This window comes from Tachypleus tridentatus, chromosome 10 (genome assembly GCF_004210375.1).
Source record: "Tachypleus tridentatus isolate NWPU-2018 chromosome 10, ASM421037v1, whole genome shotgun sequence".
In the NCBI taxonomy this organism is placed as follows: Eukaryota; Metazoa; Arthropoda; class Merostomata; order Xiphosura; family Limulidae; genus Tachypleus; species Tachypleus tridentatus.
The window spans coordinates 142,992,169-143,012,340 of record NC_134834.1 but is presented as its reverse complement, the minus strand read 5'-3'; the positions used below and the strand labels follow the sequence as shown (position 1 = coordinate 143,012,340).

General features: G+C 34.7%; 1 protein-coding gene across 1 annotated transcript in view; it reads right to left on the bottom strand.

The window, feature by feature from the left end:
• The window catches only part of LOC143230494 (uncharacterized), a 198,273-nt gene extending 182,072 nt beyond the window's left edge, over window positions 1-16,201 (bottom strand). The window contains exon 1 of the mRNA XM_076464171.1: window positions 16,097-16,201. The gene's annotated coding sequence lies outside the window, so the exon portion shown is untranslated. The remainder of the gene's footprint in view (window positions 1-16,096) is intronic.
• Window positions 16,202-20,172: the final 3,971 nt, after the last annotated feature.

Sequence of the window (20,172 nt, the reverse complement as noted above, 5' to 3'; positions counted from 1 at the left end):
AGTGAAAATAGAGGGAAAAGGGAAGTTGAAGTATAGAACATAAGAAACAAGTGGTAGAGAGATGGTGAAAATAGAGGGAAAAGGAAAGTTGAAGTATAGAACATAAGAAACAAGTGGTAGAGAGATAGTGAAAATAGAGGGAAAAGGAAGTTGAAGTATAGAACTTAAGAAACAAGTGGTAGAGAGATAGTCATTGAACATAAAGCTAGTTTTGGTGGTAATGAATTCTATAAGGGTTTCTAGGGATGTGTATAAGTGGGCTGGGGTCTCGGATATAAGGTTCTGAAGGTATCTTGCTGGCTTCAGTGGTTGGAACTTCTGTGAAGAAAAAGATTACATCAAAACTGGCCATTGATGTTACACATTTAGAAAATCCCCACGCTACGTATTTACCGAGGTCGTAGTTAAACGATTCATGGGTCGATATTATGGGTGATATTAGATAATCTGGTTTGTGAGGTTTGTGAGGTGCTGTATAGTTGCGGTGTTTGTGAAGCGGTCCTACGTAGGTAAGAATAATAAATGAATAATAAATCCCAAGATACAACGAACAAGAAAATTATACTGCTGCATACCATTTGTTCCCGACATCAGCGAAAAAATAACCAACACATAAAAAAACTTATAACAAAACACAACATTCCAATAAACACCAAATTATTCATAAACCAGGTACAAAACTAAAGTCTATACTATGTAAAAACTACACTGACAAACAGAACACCAACATTATTTATAAAATACATTGCAACAACTGCCACGACTTCTATATTGGAAAAATAAGCAGAAAAATGGAAACTAGATTTAAATAACACAAAATGACACCTTTGCAAGTTTTTGAACACTGAAAATGAAATAAACGCAACATAATCATAGAAAACACCTTGATACAAAGTAGGGAAACAAATATAAACGAACGCAAAATCAAAGAAGCCCAACTTATACAGTAACTAATACCAAAATTAAACCAATTTAAAGGAATACCCTTATACCTATACGAATTAATAACCTAACATCTAACTGCAACGTCCCCTACAATCTTGTACCCGTTTACACTCTCGTTCCTAAGATATGTGTCCAGGAACGGTCAGTTGCAAATTCTCTCATTGTTAACCTAAAGATGATTTAAGAAGGTCGAAACGTTGTTTTGTACTTTATTTTAATTAAAGTTTTAATACCCATACCAGCCGTCTTGAGAATAAATTTTTACAATATGTTGCTTTGTATATTAAGTGCTTTACCAGTTTTATTGTATTTGTAATTTGAGCGAAGGAGAGCTACTCGCACGTGCATTTTGATAGAGTCGAAGAAACGGTATAATTGGTACACTGAATTCTGGGCCCTCGACCAAACATGTAGGGACATTCAACATAATGTATTAAATTTGACATCGTCAACAGTTACTGTTTGAACCGAATATACTCACTTCCATGTTTGACACCGGAGTTGTGAGAACGTTTCGGTTCACATACGAAATTTTAAGTCCTATGAATTAAATTTACAATTTTTCAACCTGTCAACAATTTACGTCTGAAACTTTATGTTGTATGTATTTGAAGAGTTGTAACTGATTTATACGTTTCACGTTCCCATGATTTATGAAAAAAGAAACATTTGTTTAGAAAATGTATTTTTATATCAAACAAGATTACCAAAATCGCTTTCGTTTGACTTTATCATGACCACCCTAAAGGAAGTTTTACGATTGTTTGTGCTCAAAGTGCAACTTTTTCGTCTCTGATCGCGGTTTCTCTTCATCTACAGCATCACATATCAGTAAATGTCATTCGTAAAAATGCCATGAAATTCTCGAAGGAGTTTTCCACCTGCTCAGTAATAAAAGCCTACTCTTCCCTTTAGGGTATGTCTTATTTCAGAATGTTTTCACACTTCAGTATCATTTCTTATTTTGATCGTGTTGTAAGTGGAATCCATTTTTGGCTCTCCTGTGATCAGAATGTTTCTGATCATGATTCTTTCACCAGAAACTAATGAAAATATAATGCAGCATCTTGTACTTACAAAACAAAGAAAGGCACAAACGTTTTATTGAATTCTACTCGATTTTTGTTCCAGTAAAGATTTCGTTAAACTGAAACGCAGAAAAAAAAATTGTATACAGATGTACATGTTATTGTATCTTAATGTAACGTACGATAACAAACTCATAGCTTCTATACATTATAAATGTTCTTCACTTATTTAACGGATGAGTCGAGCAAGTGAAACAACGGAAACAGAACTGTGTTGTGTGTTATTCGGTTGTCCAAGGTGATGAGTAATGAGAGAACCAGAGAGCTGTAATGTCAAAGTTCTATTTTTGTCACACACTTGGAAAGCTCTCCTTACAAGTTCACTATAAACATTTCTTTGTGGTTGCAATAAATTCACGTGCTATATATATATACTATTGTATATACAAACACACACTGTAAGAAATATCTATATAAAATGTAGCTATATTTCATTCTGACGTTTGTTGCACACTTTTGTGACTGTTTCGATATTATTTCATTCTTTTCTTATTTTTCTTTATAAAAAAATAGAGAAATGAAGTATCTTTTAATACGGAAATCCCAGAGCTTTATAAATCTACTCAAGTCTCACAATCCTGTGTTCACTTTTTTCAACTTGAAAGTATGATTTTATAAAGAAGTTTCTCCTCATCTCTAAGTTTAGTTTTTCTCAGTTTTAAATTTGACAAAAAAACTTATGTGACCTTATAAGGAAATATACAGTTTTAAACTTCAATCATTTATTCGTTATATCTGCACTCTTAAATTATTTTAAATTTATTGTTTTCAAACTGAGAACATGTCTCAGTGACTAAATGGTCAAGCTCAAGTTGGACATATATAGAGTACCTTACATTAAAGTAATTTTGAATAAACAAACCAGGAAATCACCGGAAAAATACAGTTAATATAAAGGCACGGTGAAACGGCATGCATCAGAAATACAGTTGACGCTTTGTACACAGCCTTGATGCCAACAAAAATGCATTATCTCTCAGAAATTCAAATCACTGTATCTAGTAATTTTATCGATGTCTTCATACAAGGCCCGGCATGGCCAAGCGCGGTAAGGAGTGCGACTCGTAATCTGAGGGTCGCGGGTTCGCATCCCCGTCGCGCCAAACATGCTCGCCCTTTCAGCTGTGGGGACGTTATAATGTGATGGTCAATCCCACTATTCGTTGGTAAAAGAGTACCCCAAGAGTTAGTTGACGGTGAGTGGTGATGACTAGCTGCCTTCCCTCTAGTCTTACACTGCTAAATTAGGGACGGCTAGCACAGATAGCCCTCGAGTAGTTTTGTGCGAAATTAAAAAACAAACAAAGTCTTCATACGAAATAAAATATCAATAAATACCCTTTTCATTCTTTGGCTGGTTGATGTATGCGATGGTTAAATGAATGTGTCGTAGAAGTAGCTTGTGTACGTGTGATTCAGGTCGCTTTTTTTAGAAGAAGATACTTTTTAATTGTGTTGAATACTATTTCCTTTGACACGTAGACGGCTTTTAGTACTATAATTTGCGTTTATGGATTCTCTTCTATTACAATACATTGCAATTATCTTCCCATGGCTGGGTTATGACTTGTTTCAGGTATCTTTGTAGGGGTCTTGGTCTCTCAAGTTGATCCATATATCTTTTGTTTTCCAACGCTATTCAGTAAAATGGATATTTTATTCTTTAAAATTATAAATCTCCAATTTTGAAACATATTAATTATCTGAATATATAAAACGTTTAGATTGGTATAAGCCCACCAAGAACAATAACCTTTAAGTGATATTAAACTACCTATAAATACTAGAAAATACCAAAATTCGACATCAGTAACTGCCGTTCTACAGCGATTTTACATCGATTGTGATTGTCGCGTGATCTGTTGATTTAAATATTCAAATCTGTCTGGTTTGGTTTGTTTTGAATTTCACGCAAAGCTAGCCGTCCCTAATTTAGCAGTGAAACACTAGAGGGAAGGTAGCTAGTCATCATCACCCACTGCCAACACTGAAGCTACTCTTTAACCAACGAATAGTGGACTTGCCCGTAACTTTATAACGCCCTCACAGCTGAAAGGGCGAGCTTGGGTGTGACGGGGATTCGAACCCGGGACCCCCAGATTACGAGTTAAGTGTCTTAACCATCTTTATGCTCAAGAATGAAACCAAACTAAATAAACAAGTATCACACTTTTGAAAGAACACTAGTAAAAATGGAGAAAGAGGTCTTTTACACCTGACCCTCCTGGGTATCAAAATTTCCAACATACCCAAATACCCATAAAGAAGAAGAAAACAGTAAAAATCTAAGAACTCTCTTCGTGTATGAAAAATAAAAATATAAAAAAGTCCAAATTTCTCCACGGAGTTACCTGTTATCGACACGAATTACTGTTAATGTGATAAAACATTATATATTTTCATGCTAATTAGTCGAAATACCGTTTGTGTTTGTAAACTCTACTGTAATTTTTGGTGTTTATTTGTAGTTAAGCGCAAAGCTACGTAACGAGTTATTCTTTTAATAGAAGACTCAGGACAAGATTAAAACACCATAGGACCGTACAAGGTTTATGACTTCAGCACTGTAGAAAATACCGTGTTAATTGTACACAGAATAAACTGGGGAAAAACTTGAACTGTCGACACAGACAAATTTTGGAAGACAAGGAATATTAAAGAATCGTTTTACATTAACACAATAAAACGTTTACTAAACAGAGATTCTAGATTAGAGGCTGTCATTGGTTAAATCTGTAGGACATCTTTCCAACAATCCGAAACATGGATAAATGAACGATCATAGCTCGCTCTCGGCAATCCACTATAAAGACGGGATACATCTCACACACACTTACCTGAGGACGAGAGGAGGAAGACTTTCTAAACGTCGTCCTGCACACTTGTGTTTCTACAATTGGTAGTTGTCGTCCATTCAACTTGGTTTCATACCTAATGAGCTATTTGTTGTTCCCACCACGTGTAGAAAAATTCGTTTCTAAGCGATACAGTTGACCCACGGTTGGGGGCTTGAGAAAAAGCGAATACAATATATACCATTTTCTCTCGTAGGTACACATTCTTTATGAGTTTTATACAAAAGATACAAATATAGTAAGTCTTGCCTGTATATAATATATATCCTCTTCTTTCGTAAGTACATATTCCCTCTTAGTTCTCTACAAAAAAAAAAAAAAAAGCAAATACGGTGAGACTTGCCTATTTAGAACATATACCTTTTTCTCACGTAAGTACACATTTCCTCTGAGTTATGTACACATTAGAAGAAAAACGTATACGGCATATACCGCCTTCTCTCATAGGTACACATTTTCTCCGAGTTGTGTATAAGAAAGCAAATACAGTAAGACTTGCCTTTATAAAACATATACCTTCTTCCCTCGTGAGTACACATTTCCTCTGAGCTCTGTTTATATCGTATTGCTATCCACAAGTATAGCGGTAAGTCTACAGACTTAGAACGCTAAAATCAGGGGTTGGATCCCCCTCGGTGGGCTCAGCAGATAGCCCGATGTGGCTTTGCTATGAGAAAAACACACTCATATCGTACTTTAGAAGCTATAATCTAAAATCTTGCATCTGACAGTGAATACAATATTTGTATGAGAATGTCTGATTTTGTTCTACTCGTCTTTTGGTATACTTCCGTTAGACATATGAAGGATTTTACCATGTTTCGTATTTTGATGTGTTAAAGGTTAAGTTGACCTGATAATGGATACCAACCAGTAAGTAAGTAACCGGTAATTAGTATTTCTATAAAAACTAGACCGTCTTCACTTAACTAACTTCTCGGAGGTGTCTTTATATTGGTGAAATAGTACATTTTAAATTGAGAAAGTGATAGATATAAATCATGATTCGTAAAACGTTAGATACAAGGTTTATATCTAATAAGACAATATAAAAGTATATTATTCACTTCTGATTGAACGACAACTAACTAGAAAGATCAAACTTACAGATTAATGTTATATAAAACTAACTGGAAAGCATCAGTTAACGCTGTTAACGTTGTTTACGGTTGTAACGTTTATAAATTTGCACAAGACTCGTCCAGATTCAAATTAAAGTTAGTCCTAAATGTACGTACTAGGTAAAATACCAAATAATCGCCACAGGTTAGAATTTACACCAGTGAAAAAGAATATTTATTATAATAATAATGTTAGAAAGTGCAATAACATAACAGGAACCACAATCAAAAGATGAGCGTTATAAACGTAGTTAAATATGTGGATGTTTTCTACGATATGCATCTGTATAAGAGAGCACACTGTACTGTAGTGGGATGTGGCATCGCCTGGTGGTTAGAGCACTCGACTCGTTCGCTGCGGGTCACGAATTCGAGTATTCTTTACCAATTTTGCCCGCCATTTCAGTCGTGAGGGCGTTATAGATTTACAATCAATCCCACTATTCGTTGGTAAAAAAAAACAAAAAACAGCCGACATTAGCTTGTGGGTTGTGGTGACTAGCTGCCTTCCCTCTAGTCCTTCACTTCTAACTTAAGAACGATTACCTGGGGAGGAGATAAACACCACCAGGTAAATTTCTCCTGGAATCGCCGATGGTACATTATCATCAAAGACACTCTGTCAACGGTCATGGAAATCAAAAGGAAAAAAATAAACAACATACCTCTTGACTTAGCGATATAAGTACTATGTAAGGAAAAGATAATATTTTATCATTCTTTCAACAGTTTGGTAATGCTTCACTGATCCTTGTTGGTGATTGAATGAGCCACGATGAGGATATTTATCATTCTTTAGAATTCCCATTTGTTTGTACCAAGGGCATGTGTAAAACGTTCTGCCAGAATAAATATATTGATCAAATTTATATTCTGAAAAACACTCTCATGGTGTCCTATACACTGTCTTAACAATATGGAAAGTAGTTAGCAAGGAACTAGTATAAGGTACTGGTATATGCTAGAAGAAATTAATTTAATAGAACTTCACAAATAAACCTTGATAAAAAAACAGTGTATAACACTATGTAGTACTGTTTGTTGTCACTTCAAGGCTCAAAAAACGTAATTGTCAATAGAGCATAGACTTCTCATAAAAGCTTTAGGTCATGCTGATTGGACCCTCTGACAAATTGCTGCAGACTTGAAATGCTCCCCAAACACTGTGAAGTGCACCATAGTTGTGAGACCGAGATAGGTAAATTTGAAACAAGGAAAGGAAGAGGCATAACACCTAAATTCAATGATACTGATGTTAAGTATCTTTGTTTATACAGACTTCAGGACAGAAGTAAGACTGCCACTGACCACAAGTATGAAATAAACAACTATGTACCAAATGACAGAAAAGTGTCCAGATCTACAGTATCAGGAAGACTTAATGATAATGGAATGTTTGGTCATGTAGCAGTTTAAAAATCTTTACATCATCATAAACTAATACCAAGAGACTGAAATATGCTAAAAGGTACAAAAACTAGACTGTTGATGATTGGAAAAGAATCTTATGGATGAATGAACTCATATTTGGTTTATTTGGTTTGAAGCGGAAGAAAGTTGCAAGATAATAGCACCTACCTTAAAGCATGGTGGAAGAAGTGTGATGAATTGGGGTGTTTTACTGTTGAGACCACAGAAGTTATTTGCAAAATAGATGGAATAATAGACCAGTGCAAGTAACATCAGATGCTCATCCGTTATAGTACCTCCAGTAGCTTGCATATTATTGATAAAGGATTCGGCTACCAATAATGTAATGACCTCAAACACTAATCCAGGCTGTACAGAAATTACTTAGCTAAAGATTAAGCTGCTGAAGTAATTTAAATGGTGTAATAGCCTCCACAGGGCTCTGATTTCAACCCACTTGAGCATATATGGGATTTGATTGATCAAAAATTAAACAAACCAAAAGTTATTTCCAAAGAAACTTTGTGGGAGTGTATTAGAGACATTTGGAGTAAACTCTCAAAGGACGCTTTGATTATATACGTTGTAACAATGCCTGAAATACTGTATAAAGTTATTAAAGGAACAGGGACATAAAATATTTACTACTTGATGAACTTGCTGAGTTTCTGTTGTATAAAATATGAATATTAATAAACTTTTAATGTTTGACCTTCCATTGTTCTTTGAAAGAAGCCTGAAATCTAATTTTTGACTTTGTTCTAATAGTACTATAATCTGTGTATTAATAAAACAGTGTTTTGTCGTTTAATGTACAATGTTACACAGGGGAATGAATAGATTTTCCAGCCTCACTTAGTACAAAACATTTGTAAAATATAACTATGAATCATATTTATACACAGCTACGTCGTTGCAAGCCATCTAAATGTACTTGACAAAGTTTAGTGACAGAAAATTTTTTTTTTCAATTTACTGGAAAATTTTAAAAAGAACTTTTAAAAGTTATGAATTCACAAAGTTTTTAGCCTTGTTTCTGATTCCCCTGAAAGCGTAGAGCTTATATCGACATCACAACTAAAACACAGTATAAACCCATTAAGTCAACCTCAGCTAAGTATTACAGCTTTCTGGAACATGGATCTACCGAGTACAACAGGTTTACAGTATCGGAATTACCGAGAGCAGTAAACACTGTTTTTGATTAGTTGTTTTTCTATCAGTATTGTAGATAACAACAACATTACTATTGCTTACATGACAGTTGCTATATGATAAAACAACTGAAGTTATCTATAATAGCAGCAAATATCAAGAAATTATTAATAACTTATGCACCCAAGAAAGAACAGACTTATTAAGACGGTCTTACGTCAATAATAAAGGGAACATAAAACATGTTCCAGGGCATTAAAATGCACTGAAATACCGTATTTAATTTAAACCTTTGAGCAATCAACAAAATCACTGTTTTCTACAAGAAAAACAAAGCAAACGTATCAAATTTTGAATTGTCTGAGGACACTGCTTTCAATGGTTATTTTAGCAATATATAAAGCTAAGAACTTTAAAATACTTTGATACAAACAAACTTGATCAGTTCTTGACATTGCGTAAGTTACAGCTTTTCAAACTAAACATTTTTTTTATTTACGATAAATATTTAAATATTATTATAAAAACTTTCTAATCCACTACTTTGAAGGGAAACAAAAGACAGTTCGAAACTATTAGAGTTTACTGTTCATTAATCTTTCAAGCTCTTTTAGTGGTTCTTCTTTATATTTTGGTGTTGTTGCTTGGGCCCGGCATGGCCAGATGGATAATGCACTCGACTCGTAATCTGAGGTACACGGGATCAAATCCACGTTACACTAAAAAAGTTCGCCCATTCAGCCGATTTCACTATTCGTTGGTAAAAGAGGAGCCCAAGGGTTAGCGGTGAGTGGTGATGACTACCTGCCTTCCTTTTAGTATTACACTACTAAATTAGGAACGGTTAGCTCAGATAGCCCTCGAGTAGCTTTGCGCGAAATTCAAAAACAAACAAACAAATATTGTTTTCGATATTAGTAACAACGCCTCTTGTGTGAGTTATGTGAACAAGAAAGTAAGTATAAACGTCAAAATTCATTCATTTTGAAGTCATATTAGTACGTTTTACGTACTAATGTACGTTTTACATTCTGAATGTTTATATAATTGAAGTTCTTGACTCTCGTAAGAAAAAGTACACATGTGATCTCGTAATGACCTTAGAAGGACACAGTGCCCAAGATTTTTGCACATGGTTTTCTTTTCCCAGGCAAAATTGTGATCTGTGAGGTCTTTATATTCGACACACGTGCCCATGTAAAACTGACAAGAACTGTTAATTGCATGACCATATTGAAAATCTTTTCTCAACACTTCAATAATAAGTTAATAAACTGGAGTTATGAGCTCAAACTTGAGATTTATTGAGTCTAAAATCAACTTACTTCACGATTCCAAACTAGGTTAGTCGCATTGTTTAAGTGACCAGAAATATGCAGAGATGTGGATAAAAAAATTGATGAGAGAAAGAATGTTGTTGTTTTGAATTAAACACAAATCTACACAATGGGCTATCTGTACTCTGCCCATCACGGGTGTCGAAACCTGATTTTGGCAGACATACCGCTGAGCCACTGGGGAGCGAGAGAAAGAAAAGAAATAGTAAATGGAACAAATAATCAAAAGGTACATTCAACATATTCATGTGTTCTATTGATTCTCAATTGTCTTCTGCAAAACTAACCAAGGAGGCCTAATTGACCATAAAAAACAGTAGATCAAGAAAATGTTTGGAATAGAGCGGCTTTTAAAGGTGTTAAAGTTAAACAGGGTTTTGATTGTATAACTTCCTACGATTCCTCTTCCTATCCAGTTATCCTTTTTTACAAAATTCTTCTTTGTTTGCAGTCGATTTGATCTCCAGAATATCTCGTATAAAAAAAAATGGAGTTGATGTTGTTTCTATATTTAATCTTTATTTTAGGTTCAGAACTTCCTGTTCTTCCTTCTAGATTTTCCTACGCAACGTTTATTACGGAATTGGATTGTTCGTTTGTTTTGCATTTCGCGCAAAACTACACTAGGGCTATCAGCGCTAGTCGTTCTAATTTTGCAGTGTAAGACGAGAGGGCTATTCTTGGGCTACTCTTTTACCAAATAATAGTGGAATTGGCTGTCACATTATAACGCCCCCACGGCTAAATGGACGAGTATATTTGGTGTGTCGGGGATTCGAACCCGCGACCCTCAGATTACGAGTGCCTTATCAACCTGGCCATGCCGGACTCACGGAATTAATTGGTTGGTTAGTTGGTTTTGCGTTTTATGGCGCTAAGCAAATAGTGAGCAATAATTAATTGGAATCGTATAAATTAAAGCCCTTTTTTAATTAAATGGTTAACTGAACTACTTGGGCACAAATAATTGCTCATTTCTTGCAAAGTTATATTTATTTAAGATGCTTTGGTATGAAAGAGTTTTGAACAATTAGTGGAGGTCTAGGATGGCCAGGTGGTTAGGGAGCTCTACTTGCAATCTGAGGGTCGCGGGTTCGAATCCCCATCACACTAAACATGGTCGTTCTTTCAGCCGTGAGAGCGTTATAAAGTAACTGTCAATCCCACTATTCGTTGGTAAAAGACTAGCTAAAGAGTTGGCGGTGGGTGGTAATGACTGTAGTATTACAATATTGCATTAGGGACGGCTAGCGCAGATAGCTCTCGTGTAGCTTAGCTCAATTTCGAAAAAAAAGAACATAAAAAAGAACAGTTAGTTGAAGCGTGCGAGACTTAGAAGTGTAAAGCTAAATTATTTGTGCTATTCTAAAAGGAATAAGAGAGCTTTTCCTATGAATTAATATTGAGCTTGAGCAATCGTTTATACTTGTCTCCTATTATTTTCAAAGCATCACAACCTTCTTGCATGCCAAGAAATCAACGTTTAAGGCTTTAGAACGAAAATACGTTTATTTAACATTCCGTGCTGAAAATTCAGTTTTACACAAGTTTTTGTACTTTTCTACAGTTTATACAAAAATGTGTTTGACTTCCACTAACAACTATGGCAGCTTAATGATAAATTACATTATAAGGTTCGTTTATTTTAAATAAAAAGAACAAAAACATCACATGCAGTTTCTCGACATCCAGATTCATTTAGTGAATCAATTAAAATGTTACTTCTGCTCTCCACGTAACTGATATTGACCGAAAATGTTATTAAAAAGCTTTAAGTGAAATTTCTCTACACGATGAAATGAAAGAGTAAAATATATTGCCCATTATATTGGCTACATCACGAGACAGCAAGAGGGTACACTTAGATATCTGACCCAATCATCTAAGAAACTGTAACTTAAGAGAGCAGTGACAGTAGAACCAACTATTTTATTGGTAATATACGTTCAACAAAAACTTTCAAACAACTCTGTCGACGTTAGAAAATAAATTAATTGAAATTTCAAGTCCGTGAAAAATTATTACTTAAATCACAGTGTCCCGAAATGGCCAGTTAGTTATGGCGCTCTACTTATAAGCTGCGAGTTGCGGTTTCAATCCCTGTTGCATTAAACGTGCTCGCCCTTTCAATCGTGGGGCCTTATTATGTGACGATCAATCCCACTGTGCGTTATTAAAATAGTAGCCCAAAGATTGGTAGTGTGTGGTGATGACTAGCCGTCTTCTGTCTAGTCTTACACTGCTAAATTAGGGACGACTAGCGCAGATAGCCCTCGTGTAGCTTTGTGCAAAATTCAAAGAAAAAACAAACGTAAATCACAATTTTTACCTTCAAAATGCATTTACAAAGTAACTACTTTGCAAAATGTGTAAAAATATTTGTTAAATTTATTTTTTGGGAACAAATGTAGAAATTTAGATGATTTTCTATAAGTTTTTTTAATTAGTCTGATAAACAATTGATGTGTAAAATTAAATGTTTTATTGACGATTAAGTAAGCTCGTTGAGAGATCGTATATATCTATAAATTATTTGGTGGATTTCCTGTACATTAAGTAATATAAACACTTTTCTTAAAATCGATACTTTTTATCCATTTAATCTGATTTATTATTCAAATATTTTTCTTGTTTTTCAATACATTTTGCGCGCAGTAAGGTATCATATTTATTCATTATTATTCGAAAAATCCATACATATTACTCTCTTTCTGAGGAAATTTATTAATTTAAAAATAAAATATATGAATTCGTGAATCTCTGTAGAACTGCTTGAAAGCTGTTTGTTTATTTGTTTGTTATTGAATTTCGCGCAAAGCTACTTGAGGCCTATTTGTTCTAGCCGTCCCTAATTTTGCAGTGTAAGACTAGAGGGAAGGCAGTTAGTCATCACCACCCACCGTCAACTCTTGGGCTACTCTTTTGCCAACGAATAGTGGGATTGACCGTCACATTATAACGCCCCCACGGCTGAAAGAGTAAACATGTTTGGTGCGACGGGGATGCGAACCCGCGACCCTCGGATTAGAAAGCTTTAAGTTACTTATGAGTAACTAAGAGGTATATATCAAGAACGTCTAGTAGACGAGTAACTAAACTTTAAAAAGTACCACATGCAAAATACGTGTTTTCTGTGTATTCGAATACATCAAATCAACGAACTGTCACGTTATTTCTGTATGTTTGGTTTGGTTTGAAGTTGGTGCAAAGCTACACGAGGGTTATCTGCACTAGCTGTACCTAATTTAGTAGTGTAAGACTAGAGGGAAGGCAGTTAGTCATCACCATCTAACTCCAAATCTTGGGATGCTCTTTTATCATCGAATAATGAGATTGAACGGAACATTATAACGCCCTATGGCTGAAAGGGCCAGCATGTTTTGTGTGACGGGGATTCGAATCTGCGACACTAAGATTGCGAGTGGAACACCCTAATCAACTGGTCGTAAATGAGCTATGTAAGGTTTATATATGGTTTACATTTCTTCTGTTTGTGCGCCTATAAAAAAAAGGCGTTTAATTTAAGAATGAATTTTAAAGTCTCTTATTGATAAGTCTTTCCTTAACAATCATACAATTTGAAAAGAAAGAAATGAGCTTATTAACTAGGGTTATGAGTAGTAAAAGGCATTTTACTGTCCTTCTGTCAGATGTAATGTTTAATCCTGTTCTCTCCTCTTAACTTGCGTTAAAAGGTTCAAGGCAATTCAAGCAATACTAGAACAGCTGCTCATTGTATTGATTGCTTAAATAGAAAGTTCATTTCGCATTCAAAGTGCATGTAATTGATGGGCGTCTTTTTGTTTTTACCTTTTATACCCACGAGTCCCTGTGATGGAATTCTTGATGCCTGTTATTAGTTTTTGGGTCTGGCACTTCAATAAACTCCTTTGAAAAGCCGTGTTCTATAACTGAATGAGTAAAGGTTGTCTTCAATATCCTGAACTTCCGAATATATCAAAATAAAGCGGTTCTTATCTTCTCGGTTAAATTACAATTTATTCTGAATCCATTAGCATTAAAAACTGGCAAGCTAATTAGCCTGTTTCTTATGTAGCATTTCATGCCAATTTAATTTAAGTTATTTAAGGATAATATTACTTGTTACTTTAGCTATAAATAATCAAATGTCTTAGAAATATGGTGTTAGAATAAAAATTTATATGTTCAGTGCGATTTTACAACAATTAATTGATTAATCCATTTGTAAACAATTTATAATTTATTAATTCAATTTTAGCTTAAAAAATCATAAGAATGAGATCGTTTTTTTCATTGTAACTCCGGGTAAAAACACTTAGAGTAACTTTGTGAGGGAAAGTACTATCACTTTACTGACTCTTTGAGTCATACTGACTGACTCTATGTGGGGAGAGGCGGAATTATTATCACTTTACTGACTCTATGAAGGGAGAGACGGAATTATTATTATTTTACTGACTCTATGTTGAGAGAGACGGAATTATTATTATTTTATTGACTCTTAGAGTCATACTGGCTGACTCTGTGGGGGGAATTATTATTATTTAACTTGTGTGAGTAATACTGAGAGACTCTGTGGAACACAGAACCAATCATTTGTGATAAACAAACTAAAAACAAGATCTGCGCCATCTTACGCAGTAGGTGCATCAACATTTTGGAACTATATCTGGAAAGCGTTGTCTATTTCAGACATAAGAACAATAGCAGACCTAAGAAATTCCAACATTGCATCTCTAATCTCTTGATAATTTAAATAACATTATTTTACTACCTTTTCTCACTCTCTTAGAGCCCGGCATGGCCAGGTGGGTTAAGGCATTCGACTCGTAATCTGAGGGTCGCGGGTTCGAAATCTGGTCGCACCAAACATGCTCGTCCTTTCAGTCCTGGGGGCGTTATAATCTGACGGTCAATCCCACTATTCGTTGGTAAAAGAGTAGCCCAAGAGTTTTGTGGTGATGACTAGATGCCTATTCTCTCGTCTTACACTGCCAAATTAAGGACAGCTAGAGCAGATAGTCCTCGAGTAGTTTTGCGCGAAAAAAAAAACTCTCTCAGATGGGTAAACTTTTATGGGGAAGAAGAAAAAACTCTCTTAAAGGTTTATTTTCAGAAAGTTAATTTTTAAACAAATTAGTTAGCTTAAGACATACTTTCATACTTCTGTCTCTCTCTGTTGTCATTACTGTTTTTTAAAAGACAGATTGCCAGTTAACTGGACGTTATGATGCTACTATGCATGTGTAATTATTAGATAGCGTGCCGTTTCTTTAAAAAAAACAAAAAACACAAGTACAGAAGTTGTTTTAATATATTGCAGTTAGTTACCAAAGTATGTATTTATTTTATTAAATTCCTGGTAAATAATGAATGAATATATTATGTATAGAACATCTTTCTTAAGAATTCGTTTGTTTTTATAGTTTTGATCCGGCATATTCTAATTATTATAGTAAAAATTAGGCAGAAATATAAGATTAACTAGTAAAAGGATATTTAAGAAAACAAATCAGAGAGTTCTAAAAACTCAAATCAATAATTTGCACTTCCTGGTCTATAAAACTTCTGGCAGGACTAGGCATAGCCAGATAGTTACAAATCCCTGTCCCACCAGACATGTTTGCCCTTTCAACCGTTGAGGCGTCGTAATGTGATCTTCAATCCCACTGTTCGTTGGTAGGTGGTAATGACTGGATGCCTGCCATCTAGTATTTCACTTCCAAATGAGGGACGGCTGGCGCTAATAGTCCTTGTGTAACTTTGCGCGAAATTCAAACCAAACATCTGTAAATTTCACTCACTTATTACATTGGTATTTGGAGTTGAAATTTTCAACTGGAACAACTCAAAATGCGAAACTCTGACTGAATAGCCTGGTGAAAAACAAAAAGGTTTGGGCATAGCCGTTCCTAATTATAAAGTGCTGACCATAGAGAAGTAAACCTACCAGCTGTATCAATTGTTGTTGTTTTTTCAGCTTTTTACTCGAATAACGAAATTGACTGTTACTTTTATAACGCGTCCACAACTAAAAGTGAGGATCGTTTTCGCCAACTTCGCGGGGGCCAACTTTACACTCGCTGAGCAGAAGCGCCACACATCAACAACTAGGTCGTATCCGCTACAATTATTACATACAAATATTTTAAAACAGTGTATCAAATTATCTGCCAGATTATTTGTAACACTGTCAAGCTTACCTTCAGTTGTCGCGCCATCTATCCGTCTGTATCAAGAACACTACAAATAAATATTGATTTAATATTCTCTGATATACTTGTTGACTCTCTTCATTAACACCGAATATAGATGGAATACGTTTCAAAGCATCCGGTTTCTTAGGTTAAAACAAGCAAGTTGTAGCGCCATCTGTGTATTTCTTTTCGCATTAAATAAAGTTTGTTAACATTATTCACCCTTCATACATATATATATATTTTTATGTTTAATAAACTTTCTTATTGACGTTATTGTTATTTTATATGGTTTAAGAATTACCATTTTATTTTATGAGAATACTTATTACTTATGACCTGCAATATTTTATATAATTCTAACGATGACGTAGATGAATGAAAGAAAATATACAATTCCATATATTAGAAACAAAGGTATATGAAAAAGTAAATACGAAATTAAAGGTTTTGCATTATATATTATCAACAGAAAAAGAACGTTACGACAAGAGGGTAATGAGACGGCTAACAAGATGTTGATGATATAAAAAGTCTTACAAATACCATTATGTAAAAGTCTACACCAGAGATGATTTAATATTATAAACTAATTCCATTACGTTGGATGACCTTATTTTCCAATTATATGAGCAGTTTATCATACGATACGTAATTTCTTTTTGTTCGTGAAAAATCTTATATCAGATTAAACGAATGCAAAATAAGTAATATAAGACAGAGTAAAAGTAAAAAGAAAAGATTGCCTTACTTTAAAAAATATTCCTTCTGTTTAAACTTAGATTAACATGAAATAAAAACTAACAATTTGGCGATTAATGCGAAATGATTGTTTGTTTGTTTTTAGAAAGCAGCTAGTAATCATAACCCTCCGCCAACTCTTGAACTACGCTTTTACCAACGAATAGTGGGATTGACCGTCACATAATAACGCTCATACAACTGAAAAGGCAAGCATATTTTGATACGATGGGGAATTTGAACCAGCGACCCTCAGATTACGAGTCCAACTCCTTAACCCACCTGACCATGGCGGGCCAATGCGAAATGAATTTGCAGAGCTAGATATGAAACCTCAAACCGAGCAGTTGGATTAGAGATCTCTGAAATTCAGATGTTGTCGTCATTCAGCATGAGCAAAGGAAACCAGCCAACAGTACCCACCGCCAAAATGGTTCTATTGAGCTCTTTCAAGTGAATATTGGGATTTACTGTCACCTCTATAATGTCCCCAACGTTAAAAGCGTAGTATTTTCAACCATGTCATGTGGCTAGCCTTGAATCCTTCAACCTGCAGCCCGAAAAGTTAGCCACTAGGACATGCCTGGCCTTACGGTGATAGGAATTCATATTATTCGAAGATTGCGCAGGTACAATATGAAATTACGTTTTTAACTTATTCTATTTTGCTACCTGAAACCTCTTTATATTGATATTATTAAAGGATACGTTAACAATTAATAATTCTACGAAGAAAATTTCGAAAAACTTCAAACTGTGCGTTTATAGTTTTCGTTATTACTTCGACTGAAAAATTATTTTTAATAAGTGAAAATATTTCATATTTTTTATTTTTCTGAGAACGCTTATATTATCGAAAATATGTTTTATATAATGTGTCCATTGACAAATCATCTTTTTACAAAGATGAAACGACTTTAATAAATATTTTAAACAAACTAATATTGTATATTGTTTCAGTGAAATCTGACTAGGAACAAATGTGGTTCAGTGTTGAACGTTCCAGATTGTGGATCCATCGATCGCATCCCACTACTAAAAAAAGAAAGAAAAAACTCTCTCTCAGCACTCTGTTGGCCTTCTTAGGACGAAAAGGGACACGGTCAAATCTCGTTGTATGATTGTAACTTTCCAGTAACTCAACTCAAACGTAGGGGCAGATTGCCCTTGAATAAGTCCGCACGAATGTATGACATAAATAATGGGTATTCGAGCTAACAATTTTGTATAGCAGAATGTAAACGGTAAATTAAACCTGATATGTTACACTAAGCCTGAAATATAAATTCTGTTATTCCTTTACCAACATCTTAAATTTTCGAATCTCTTGTTTCTATTCTTTGCTTCTTTATTGGGGCGGGAGGGTGGAGCTATGCGATTCATTGTCAAAGGAGTATCTAAGACTAAAGGAGATATCTGATAAGCATACATACGTGAAGAAACTTAATTACAAGAACAAAAAATTTTACGTAACGTACAAATGATAACTATTTAATCTTAAAAATAAAGCGTGATTTTTACACAGAAAACCCCATTGTCTTGAACCATTTCTTCTAATATTAGATTAAACCGTTCTTTACCCTTCTTTCTACTATCGGACTGAGCCATGTTTCACACTTCCTTATAATATCCTACTGGGTCTGGCATGGCCAGGTGGTTAAGACTCTCGACTCGTGATCCGAGGGTCGCGGGTTTGAATCCCTGTCACACCAAACATGCTCACCCTTTCAGCTTTGGGTGATTTATAAAGTTACGGTCAATCTCACCATTCGTTGATAAAAAAGTAGCCCAAGAGTTGACAGTGGATGGTGATGACTAGCTGCCTTCCCTCTAGTTTTACACTATTAAATTAGGGACGGCTAGTGCAGATAGCCCTCGTGTAGTTTTGCTCAAAATTCAAAAATAAACAAACAAACTGAGACCTAATTTCAGATTGAGCCATCTTTCAGTGTGACACCAACCTGGACTGGGGATGGTATGAGCTTCTCAAGTAGTCTGAAAGATGTTTTGTTACATTTTAGCCCAAACATTGAAAAGTGCAATATGGAATTACTGTACTGATATCGAAGGAGAAGTGCTTAGAAAAATACGAGTCAAACTGGTGAAGGTTCGGGTCAAGAAAGAATCGGTTTTGTGCGCTTTGAGCCACCTTCGAACAATATCATGAAGGACATTAAATGTTATCTGGACGAAGAAAATGCTGGGAAATTAGAATACCTATATTTTAAAAAATCATTTGATAAAACACCAAACAAAAGATTAGCTATACAAATCTCATTGGTTGTGGATTGGGTAAGGACTGTTTTTTGCGATTATAACTGAATGGATGAAAGACAAAGATCGAAATGAGTGAAATTTATTCAAGCTAAACCATTTTCCTTTAGAAACCAATTCTTGGGACTTTATTTCTTCTTGTTTACATTGACTAATAACACTAATGTTAAATCAGTAACTTTTGCAGATGACATTAAAAATATTCGGCGTTTTCAAATGTATTGCGAATGATGAGATTTAACAGAATGATTTCAATCTATTAGTTACCATAACTTAATTATCAGGTATGAAATCCGTTTTAAACACACATAAAAAGAAATTTTTGAACATATAATGCCAAACTGTGAATGTATTTTTATATACATTTCGCAATAAAAGTTCCAGAAATGTAAGCTGAAATTCTAATGTGTATTTCATACAATAGAGTTACCTAACCATAAACATCACCCAGTCACTGAATATAACTCGACTTATCTTACTTAGGACTGACAGTAGAGTTATTTAACCACGAACATCATCCAGTCACTGAATATAACTCGACTTACCATTACTTAGGACTAACAGTAGAGTTACCTAACTACGAACACCACCCAGTTAATGAATCTGACTCGGCTTATCTTCACTTAAGACTGACAGTAGAGCTACTTAATCACAAACATCTTCCAATCACTGAATCTAACTTGAATTACTTTACTTGGGGCTGACAATACAGTTACCTAACCACAAACATCTTCCAGTCACCGAGTCTAACTCGACTTATTTCCACTTAAGACCGACACTAGAGTTACCTAAGCACAAACATCGCCCAGTCACTGAATCTAACTTAACTTACCTTTATTTGGGACTGACAGTAGAGTTACTTAAGCACAAACATCACCCAGTTACTGAATTTAACTTAACTTACTTTTAACTGGGGCTGACATTAGAAATATTTTAATTGCAATACGTAGGTTAGGTAAAACCTTCATTAGAAAGTGATAACCATTTATAATTTTTTCATGTCGTTTTTAAAATTTTAATTCGTGTGCTAGTTACAGTTTGCCAAATACTTAAAGATATAAAATATA